The sequence below is a fragment of the Ixodes scapularis genome, unplaced genomic scaffold, assembly GCF_016920785.2.
Source record: "Ixodes scapularis isolate PalLabHiFi unplaced genomic scaffold, ASM1692078v2 PGA_scaffold4__175_contigs__length_147842914, whole genome shotgun sequence".
Lineage (NCBI taxonomy): Eukaryota > Metazoa > Arthropoda > Arachnida > Ixodida > Ixodidae > Ixodes > Ixodes scapularis.
The window spans coordinates 39,170,703-39,182,005 of record NW_024609879.1 but is presented as its reverse complement, the minus strand read 5'-3'; positions in this window follow the sequence as shown (position 1 = coordinate 39,182,005).

The following is an 11,303-nucleotide window of genomic DNA, read 5'->3' as shown; positions in this document are numbered from 1 at the left end:
GGACGGTTCCTCGAGTTGCAAAAAGGCGACGAGACCCTCCGTTCCGCTTGGGCGAACGCAAAGAGTGGCAAGGGCGGTATGTTTGTCCGCGATCGACTGTTGTTTCACAAGGACACAGTAGACGGAATCAAGGTGGCTCAGTTGGTTTTGCCAAGGGTGAGGCGCGCCGAAGTTTTGGAGCTCGCCCATGAATCTCCGGGAGGGCCATCTCGGGTGCAAAAAGACTAAGGTAAGGATTAAGGCCAGCTTTTACTGGCCTGGAATTGAGGGTGATGTCCGAGAGCATTGTCGTTCTTGCCATGGCTGTCAGATTAGGTCGGACAGAACCGTGAGAGACAGAGGTCCGATTACACCGCTCACGCGGCCGGGGAGACCATCCCAAGTCGTCAACATCGATTTAATCAGCCCACTTGACGTTGCGTTGACCAGGGGACACAAATATGTGCTGTGTCTGATTGACCTTCGCACGCGCTGGCCAGAGGTAGTGCCTTTGCGTAATCTCACGGCAAAGACGACTTGGGACGCACTGCTAGATATTTTCAGCCGAACCGGGGTACCACTGACTCAGCGCTGCGCCCACCCGAGAGCATGGGTGGTTCCATTTGCCACGCGGCCTGAGTCATATATCTCAGGAGTGTGGCCTTGCTGCTGTGTCCGTGCGCGTAGAAAATACTTCGTCAGACTTCGAGACCCCTGTGACTTGAGATTTTCCGGTGCACGAGCCTAGAAGCAATTGTTTTGCGGGGTATTCTTTTTGCTTGTTCCGAAGCGCGAATATTGCGGCAAACTTGTTCTGCTCAGCGCTTTTTTTCCTTTTACTTCTTTGCGTATACGTTGATGCATACATTTTGACATGTGCTCGTATTTGCTTTTGTAGTGACTTACTGTCGTTCAACATGGGGACATTGCATGACGCGTGTCTAATGCCATTTTTTTTTGTCTTCTTGGTTTTGTAACGTTGAAGAGCTGGGTTATGTCTTGTTTACAAAGATAATCTTTTTTTTTTCTTTTTTTACAATGCCACTTGCATTTTTTTTTGCACCCTATGTAGAAACGCGAATGATGTCTTCAATCCTTTTTTTTATATGTTTGACTCTTAGATTTTCTTTCAGTCCAGCAAGAGTCTTAAGGGGGGAAATGTAAGCATCGACGAGGGCTCCGCGGGTGGGTTGCTAGCACCAGGGAGATTTGGCTAGGGGGAAAGCGTTGGTGTAAACACTTCCCGTTGGGGGCGACCTTGAGAGACAGGCATACTTTACGACGCGAGGTTCGGAACGCGCATTTTCTGCCGAGAGAATCGAAGTGTACGTTCCAGGCCGGGAAAATAAAGTTATACCACCACCACCACCACCACCACCACCAGAACGCAGTGGCTCTGGCCGGCGCTGTTTGCATACAAGGCGCGTTTACATCGGTTTAGTCTTTCCTGCCCCAAGAGGGGGGTGGGGGGGCCGCGGCAGAACGGCAACGTCAGACCGCATCTGGCAGAATGAATTACGGGATGGCTCACTTAGTCAGTGCTATTCACACTGGGGTCGGTTGTCCGCTTTGCCTTGCAAGAAATGGTTTTGCTTGCATCCGAACCAGCCCGACCTTTGACCGCGAGATGTACGCAGACCGTGGGTTCCCACCCGGGAATATAAGAAATCGCCACGTGGCGAGAAAGTGAGCCGATTGTTTGGCAGTGGGAAACGCCTGTCTCACGACGCATCGAGGATTCGCCGGTCCACTAAAAGGGGACGGACCAATGAGTGACTTTGATGGGAAACTCAGCAAGTGAGTTTAGTTTGTGCTGGGGCTCGAGAGCTGTCGCTCCGTAATTGAGTCGGGTCGTGGGATTCCGAGGGACTTCTGTCCCCGTAATCGGGACATAATCCCACGAGCCAGCCAACTCCCGAGCTTGAATAAGCTAACACCTGACCACCCCCTTCCCAACCCCGTTCAGGGGAAGTTACCCTTCTGCAGTATTATTTCTCTTTGTATTTTCATTCGCTACAAAAGTATTAAATTATTTCTTGAAAAGTAATTCCCAAGTTCAACCGAATTAGTCGTCGACGGCCAAGGGAAGCAACTTCATCTCCGGCAAGACCCACCCAGCTTCCCACAACAAAGTCGGTCACCCCATCCGGACCAGGCAACCCGGACGGCGCAAGGTGACTGGGAGAGGAACCCGTGCTGGGACTTTGACGTCACTGGTCCTCCCTGACTAATATAAAAGTGCCTGGGGGGGATCAGTGGTTGAACGTGTTAGCACGCCGCAGCTCGTAGCAGTGTTAGGGAATGGGTACTCTCTTTCCATTCCAATTTCATTCTGGGGAATTAGAGCTTTCAGCAATTCCATTCCATTCAACTCCTTGGAATAAAGACATTGTGCTCATTCCCACTACTGGAATTGCTAAACTCCACCATTCCATTCCTTTAATTCCTAAACGTGAAAAATGGCGATTGACAGCCGCGCTGTTGCTGGTAGAAAGAGTAGCATAAAGCTGCTGACGTTATCAAACGCGGATACGACTGCAAAAGTATGCAAAAGCTTCCTCAAATCATTAATTTTACTAAGCCGAAGGGTGATCGCACAAAGTGCTTCATGTCGCTTGGTGTCACTAAGGTCACTCTATACTGGAAAGGTACTGCCAAGCCTCCTTTCTTTTGCAAAATCCTCACCCTTTCCTCCTCTCCACGACTCTTCCGCTCTTCCGTTTCGACGCTAGCGCCGCCTAGGGCACCCTTTCCGTGGGACGGCTCGGCTGGTTGCCGCTGAAAATGCTGCGAGAATGCATGTTTTTCGACTTTTTAGCTAGCACGGTTCTGTTTTCTCAAGGATTTGAGTTTGTGATCTCGACTTTATATTTACCTCTCGGTATGTCCCTTTATTGCCTCACGTTTAGCACGATCACGTCAGTTTTGTTGATGCTTCGAGTGCGCGTCAGATCACGCTGCTAGTTTTGTGCATGCTCGGATTGTTTAGTTGTTTGGGATCATATGCTATGTTTCACTGTATGAAAATTTATGAAACAAATTTGAACTTCTTAACAGATACCCATAACATTATTCCTCCGAGGTCTCACATTTGAGCGATAGGGTGCGCGCTCCTCTTGTTGGAATGCGATGCGTGTTCCAACTAGCGCAAGGTTTCAAAGCTGCGTTCTCGCACTGTGAACGGAGTATGGCGCTGTTGCTGATTGCTTATACGTTTCAGGTTAGGGAGGAGCGAATTAAAAGCATGCCACGCTTTGTGCCTCCCTGGCTTGCATGTGAGCTGGTGCAGTGCGGGCACCGTTTTCTTAGGCTGCGTGCTCGCGCTCGTAGCTTTTGCTTTGCGTGCAGGAACGACGAAACAAAGTATAGTTGTCCAGAAGCAGCCTGGAGCAGTTATCAGAGCGCTGAAACGTTTGCAGCAACCACCATTGGCGTACCCTAACAAAATGCAAAATACAGATTTTTTTTGTAAACATGTGCGAGCGGGGTATTGAAGGCGAGGAATGCATGGAAGAAATTTGTTCTGGATGACTTCAGCTTGCTATTAATTGCATAATTATACATACCAAAGGGGTCATGAAGATTTTTAGGCATTCGTATTTTCATAAGTGGTGTTCTCCTGTATACTGGTCAATGATGTGAGCGCAAACCTTAGGTACAGAATTTGATCATTCACTTGTTAGTGATGGAACTAGTTTTTAATTGGAATTTTGATATAGCTTTAGATAGGCTATACATGTAAACAATACAGTGCCCCATTGTTTGTGCTATAGGGAAAACATTGAAGCAGTCTATTGGAAAATTTAATGCAGTCCACTGGTCATTTATTAGCACTATATACATTTCGACAGAATACAGAACGAGGAAGACATCCTACACCCAAACAACGTTCTATCGCCCGACTTGGCTTACCGCTGCTCGCATATTGACACGTCTGCTCCCACATTTCTTCGACATTTGGAGCTTTTTGGCGAGGTCCTCGTTTTCCTTTTCTACAAGAATGTGTTCTTGTCCTTGAGAAAATGTTCACAATTTTTTCCAGGACAAAATGGCACTTGGGGAAGTAGTTCACAGAAAACACAGAATCCAACACTTTCTGCTTAAGTGCTGACAAAGAGATAGCGTCTATGAGGAGGCTCGACTGGTTCTTTCGGAAGTATGCCTCTGCCGCCTCGAAACTAGAAGCGATGACAATCAGAGATAGAAACTATGAACAAAAACAACACTCAAAACAGAAAAGAGTTTGAATTCTATTTATTATGCATGCGCGGATACTCGTGACGTGAAAGCGGCCCTCAAAACAAACTCGCACGTATGATAAAACAAGGTGTAGTATGAGGATATATAGTAAACAGCACTTTCTTAGGAGCTGCAACTTGCCTCACACAACCTGGACACTAGTTTGCATACGAAATCCTTCCTTCGGACTGGCGACAACCATATCTTTCTTCTCTTGTTTCGTTCCCCGTGTGGAACACCGAAGAGCTTTTTCCCCATTCCTTGCTTGTTTGAGCAGCCCACATGTCATGTCAGCTGTCACATATTGCTAAACACAAAAACAAAACAAAAAAACCTTTTATAAAGCGCAAATGTACTGCCATTGTACTGCACTGGCGAAATTTCTCATCAACAGTGGAGACACCAGACTGCTAGCCTGGGTTCTTTATTGCGCATCACGCAGTTGTGATGCACGACGGTGTGCCGACAAAATGCTCATCCAGACCGAAACGGGCAGGGGTGGGAATCGCACCCAAGACCTCTCGGTTCTCCAGAACCTTATGCTGTCTAAGCAAACGCACATCACAATTTCTCCAAGTGCCTAGAATGTCGAGCCCTTGATGTCTCATAGGGTTGTTGCTGCCGGCTCTTGCAGCAACGTATGGGCCAACCTGTTGAATCCAGATCGTCTCCCGCAGGAGGCAGATTTATTTTATTTTTGGTGCACATCCACTTGGGGTTACATTTTTGCACTTAGTAATTTCTTTGAGCATTGTTACCCACACTCGGAGGAATCTTACATTCAACGAAAAATGCAGTGCAGTGCCATTCTGGACAGGGTGCATAGTTGTCACCTTTCCTTTTAAGAAAACCTCAGATTTACCTAGGCTCCTCTGTCATGGCTCACATGCAATTTTGGTGTTTCAGCGAATCCACGACAAAATTTTGTTGTTGGTGTGGCTACTGCATGAAATGTTGACGTCGCAAATGCCTTACGTGTGGAGGTTGAGTTTCTAACTTTTCTTCGATGGTATGAAACTGCCAGATGTTAAATGAGAATTCTTGTGCAGTTTTGGAAGGTTTTTGAGGGCAGTGGTACCTGCAAGGAAGGTATCCGTGGCCATAACAGACCAGGGTGGACCACAACAGTCGCCCTTGCCACTAAGGGTGTCTTGCTTATTGTCTGGATTCCTCCATTGTAGTGTCTGCTCTTTGGCACAGTGAGCAATTTGAAGAGCCTGTTCTGTTTAGCAGTGATGGAAGTGCTGTACCACATGTGCTGAATTGCACTTTGAACAAAAATCTGCTACTTACTTCATGTGCCAAAACGCCACTTTTGCTGAAAATTGCACCACACCTGCGGCGTGTGTGCTTCAACAAAGAAAAAGAAAAGTATTTAATTATTGATTGACCCTAGTATTCAGAGAAGTAGGAGGAAAGAAAAATGGTACTGTAACTTTTGTTGAACCGGGTCACAGGAAACACATTTCATGTCGTTCACAGTGCATCTGTGTTTATTGTCCGGAAGTATGCTTTATAGTAGAATACAGTGCATCCGCCCATTCCACATTAAGCGCCCATTCCCAAATTTGTAAGATCTGAGAAAATATGCACAGTACATTGATATGTAAAATTGATGACCGGACAAGCACCCATCCCCATTTTTTTGTGATCATCTTTAAATTTTGAGTGGGCTCTTGCCTTGTATTTTACGGTATATCTAATACCCACGATGCATTGGCATGACTGATATGATTATGATGATGATGATGAAGATGAAGAGTACATTTAGTACCCTACCTAGCTGCCATCGCACCCCTTCCCTATCCACAACCGCTAGGTAATGTCCTGCTGGTCTTATTGGGGAATAGCGCAACACAACTTCCTTGTTCTCGGTGTTCTCCTTAATGGTGCAGTGCCAGGGGCATCCACTGCTTGAGGTGCAGCTTTGCTTGGAGCTGCCATAGAACGGTGCGAGTCAATGGGAGGAAGGACCTGCATCGATGCTGTCTTGGAGGGGTAGCCTGCTGAGCGGGTTCTGTTACTGTTGTAGTTGGAGAAACATGAAGATGTCCATGCGCCCCCCCCCATGATCTGGTGTGACAGCAGCTTGAGTGAGGTTCGAGTGCAGGTGTCCCTGGTGACGCCTCCAACACCGTCTGGAAGCTCCACATTTGTGATCTGGTTGCTCGGCGTGTCGATCATCATAGCCGGGACCCATGGCAGTCCTGAACGGAAGGTGCGTGCAAACACTGCATCTTCTTGCTGACTAGCACCAGGGGGTGCTAGCCAGTCAGGAGCTAGTCTAGCACCCTTGTCATGTGCCATCTTCTATTTGAGATGCTTTTCCAACACTGTTGACCTAGGATCCGGAGGCAGTAACGTCAGCGCCGTCTTACACCTGCGTCCCATAAGTAGTTCTTCTGATGTACATCCGGTGGTCTCGTGGGGTGTAGGTCTGTAGTTTAGCAGGATGCAAGCAAGCTGGCAGGTGAAACTACCATCAGCTGCTTTTTTCAGCTTGAACTTTATGGTCTCGACAGCACGGTCTGCGGCTTCACTCGATGCCGGGTGATAAGGTGGCATCAGGACTTGACGTATGCCATTCCATCGGAAAAAGCTTTTAAAATTTTTACTCACAAACGCTGGCCCATTGTCAGACACGATGAGGTCTGGCAACCCCTGACTGGCAAACATCAGCCACAAACAAGGAGTCATGGCCTCCACTGATGGTGTAGTGATGGGCACCTGAGCAGGTATCTGCTGCTTAGTAGCCCTGTGAAGTCTATGTGCAGTCGAGACCAAGGCTTCTCAGGGGATTGGCCAAGACATCATGGGTACTGGCCATGCACCCCAGTGATTTTCTTGGCATACGCGGCATCGTTGGACCGTCGCAGTGATGTCTTCATTTAAAACTTTCCAACATACGTTGCCCCGTGTCACGGTCTTTATTTTGGCAATCTCAGAGTGACCCTCATGAAAAAGTTGCAGCAGATTTGGTTGTGGAGTCCCCGGGGATGATGGCTTTCAATCCCAAAAGTATGCAGCTTTCCTGTACACTCAGCTGAAATGTTTGGGCTGCACACAACTTCAACTCTGAATTATGCAGCTCGGCACTAGACCATGAGGAGTCTTGAAGCCTTGCCAAGGTGGAGTCCTTTGAAGTAGCTTCGGCCACAACAGACGTGAGCAACGCCTCGAGATAAACATCCTTGAGCATGAACACCTCGGCTTGATACTTGATGGAACGTTTGGAAACAGGCGGCTGCAACCGACTCGGGGCGCCTGCATTTGCGATGCTTGCGCCAGGCAAAATATGACTGGCATCTCTGATAGTACCATGTGCCGTTCATTGTGGTGTTTGGCTCATATTGGCCATGATAGTTCATGAGTGACACCAGACGCCAAGAGAGACCATTGGTGAGAACAGATTAGTGGCGATGTTTTCTATTGCAGCAACCTGTAACAATGAATAGTATCAATATGCTTTCTGTCCAAACAAATGAGCAATCTGTGTGCTTCGCTGGGGTACTGGTCTGGTGGCAACCCAGCGACTGACCCGAAGGGGCGCGGCAACCTAATATATAGGCTCCGGCCCCCTGGCGGCGACCCCGCCCGTCCCCGCGGTAAGAGTGCGGTGGAGGCGGGAGGGGCCGTCGGCAGGGTTTTGGTCAGTCGGCACCCACCCGACCCATCCAGCTTTATTGAGCAATAATACAGTGGCCGCGAGGGCTTCCGCTGGTGCAAGGGTGTGGCCGTGTCGTCTGGTAAGTGCCTGGTAGACGGCGTGGTTGTCCGTCAAGACCCTGGTAGGGGGCGGCGCCAGCAGGAGGGCAAGCAACACTGCCCACAGTTCCCGGACGTAGATTGGAGTGGGCTGGGATGCGATGATCGCGATGTTTCCTTGCGGGAGACAGATGGCGATGCCGGACGAACTTGCGTCGGCGTAGATGTCACGTTCCACGGGAATAAAATCAAAGGGAACGGCGACGGGAAGACACTGCACAACATGCTCAAAAAGTTCAAGCCAGGGACGAGACGGGGGGGCGCCGGTGGCCGCCGCAACATGTAGGGGGCGAAGAGCGTGGAAATGCGAAGAATACAAAGAAAAATAAAAGCCCCAAAAGCCAGCGGCTCGCTGGTAGACCTTGCGGGTCTGGGGTTGGCGCAGAGCGCGGAGGACAAAAAGGAGGTCTTGTCGCCTGGAAGGCGTGTGGCTGATGGTGCCGGAGGCCCCATCCAGAAAAAAGCCCAAAAACTTCACTTGGCTTGAAGGGGCAAACGTGGAGTCGCTTGGATTCAGACGGATGCCCGCGCGAACGAGTTGATCGAGAAAAAGATCAAGCTGGAGTTTCAAAAAGTCGGGGTCCGGATGCGCAAACAAAAAGTTGTCCAAATGGGACCACGCCCATAACCCGCGGGAACGAGCTTCACGAGTAAGAGCGGTCGCGAGCGACTGCATGAAAAAGGGCGCAGGCCGTATGCCAAAGGGTAACACAGTGTAACGGTAATAACGGCCGTCCAGACGAAAAGTAGTAAGGGCGCGGGTAGCTGGTGCTAAGCTGTGTGCGGATATCGGTGACGAAATCAAGGGAATTCCGAATAGACCGTGAGTTCCCGTCTGTCAATGGCCTCAACGATTCAACTAAGAACTTAGGTTGTAAGTTGGCGAACCAACAAACGAAACAATAGGGCGAAGTGGGCGGCCGGCTTTGTGCTCCTTGGGCAACCCGTACATCTTAGGAGTCACCCCATCCAACGAAAAAAGTCAGCAGTATAATGTTTGATCCAGGCGATCTTTGCTTTGTAGTCCTTGCAAATGATCAACGAACTGCCTCTCGGATTTTGCTGTGGGGTCACTCAGTTTCGGGAAGTGCAAAGGGTCATTCAAAGTTTTATGGATTTTCTCGTCATAGTCATTTCAATCTAACAACACAGTGCCCTTCCCCTTGTCAGGAGAAAGGATAACTATGGAGGTGTCAGCTTTAAGATAGACCAATGCCGCACGTTCCCCAACACTAATGTTTGTGCGGATACATTTGGCATTCGCCAAGACGCATGCAATGTGGTTACGGGCCAAGTTTACCTCAGTCGTACCCTGATATGGCGAAATCTCTCCTCGACCTCCACAATAATGTCCCGTTTCAGGACTCTCCACGGGGCAATAGCAAAGTTCAGTCCCTTCGCCGACAGACTCGCGTGGTCTTCGGAAAGAGACCTAGAAGAGAAGTGATGCACGGCCGCCGAACTCTCACGCTGCGGCTGGTGCTGGGGGAGCAGTCGTGAAAGCTTCTGGCGATAAATCTTGGAGGTCTTGTCCCTTTCCAAATCATCAGCCCGCTTGCGGGCTCTGATGATATCATGGAAGTTATTGGGACGTAGCTTCGTTCGAAGGCAGGTTTCAGCTGGATACATATGACGTCTTGCCTGTTGTATTTGTTGCTTGTTGTCCTGGATTCACACTTTCAAACAGTTGCGGCTGAAGTCACCAGCCAGCTTCCGGCCATAGGTGGTTGACATCCTCAATGTTCTGGGTGTTCGTACAATGCCATGTCAGAAATTTCCCCTAAAAAATTGTCAACTAAACAAAACAAAAATTAGTAGTTGTTAGCTGTTTTTTTGGACTTCTATTGTCTCCTTGGGGTGCCTACCGTCGGAGAGGGGTGGACTGGAATGTCGCTGGTTGCTGGAGGGCTCGTCATCGGTGGTGAGGACTGGGGAGAAGGTCGACCAAGAAGCTTCGTGTTTCATTAAAACGCAAACTTTACTTCAACTTTTGATGAGAAGACAATAAAATTGAGATACTAATGATAGCTGCCGCACGGGCTTACAGTTGTGAGGACAACCTCGTTTTTTGGAAGCGTCTATCGTTTGAAGTTGCGGAAGGGGGAGTTTGTGGCTGTCTGCTGTGCAACACAATATGGCAGTGAACCGGTTGCGCTAGTTGCCTGTCGTCTGCAGACGTACCTGATGCTCCCCTTTTCTGCGATGATCCTCTTACTCTGCATGTCATATCAGAGTGGCGTCTGGTCGGGAAGTTCCAACCACCGGCCGGATTCTGGCATTTGAAACTGGCCATTTCTTCCTTGGAGCCCGTGTCAAGCTTGAATGTAAGTTTATGTTCACTTATGTCAACTGTTTCGTCCCATTTGTTCCAGTGTGCGCCGGGACTGGAGACTTAAATGCTGCCGAGGAAGAACTCTTCCCGAGAGTCTTGTCGCGGATCCTCTTGTTGAAGTCCAACTTGTGGTGGAGGTGTTAAGTTTGGTTGCTGCTGTTACTTGAAAAGGGTTGCAAAGTGACCAAATATGCTGCAGCTGAAGCAGTTCCAGCCGTAAGGTGGGCATTGTTGGGGTGAATGTGTCGTCCTGCAGCGTGAACATTTGCGTCAAGGCATTCTGGTTGCTTGATGAGCTTGGGAGCCCTCTTGTTATCTTGTGGACGCCCGAGTTGCCTTGGCGTGTTTTGACTGTATTAGTGAACGGCATTCACTTCTGGTTCCGGATCGCTCAATGTAAGCTCTTTCAAGTGCTTTTTTGGAAATTTCCACTGTTGCATACAGAGATGATCTTGTCCAACGAGAGATTTCACTCCCGAAACAGGCGCTCTCTCAGAGCTGCGTCACAAATTTTGACAACTAAGCAGTCGCCTAAGAGCCGGATCACACTTGTCATCGAAATCTCAGCTTTGCGCCTGACAGCGAAGCTCGGTCACTAAGTCTTCAATCGTCTGACCTGGTGCCTGAACCATTGAGTTGAAGTTGCCAAGGCGAAGACAGAAAGCTGTCTTTGCCTTGGCAATCTTGCCCCGAGTTGCCCTGGAGGCATGCTTCGGCTGGTGGCTTCCAGGAGCAATGTTCATCTCCTTGAGCACCCTTTTACAACCTCTAGGACTGAGATTAAACTCAAGCACGGCTAAAGCAACACCCGTCTCCACAGTTTGCAGCGAGGCAAATTCCGTTTTGGGACAGCGCTTCCAGATGAGGGCATTGAAGCTCTCGTTTGCATTCTGCGTTTTCATGCGGGAGCATCGGATGAGCAATTCCTGCTGCATCAGCCTCTTTTAAGATCAGAACGATCTTCTTGGCGACATCCTTTGGGAAGGCT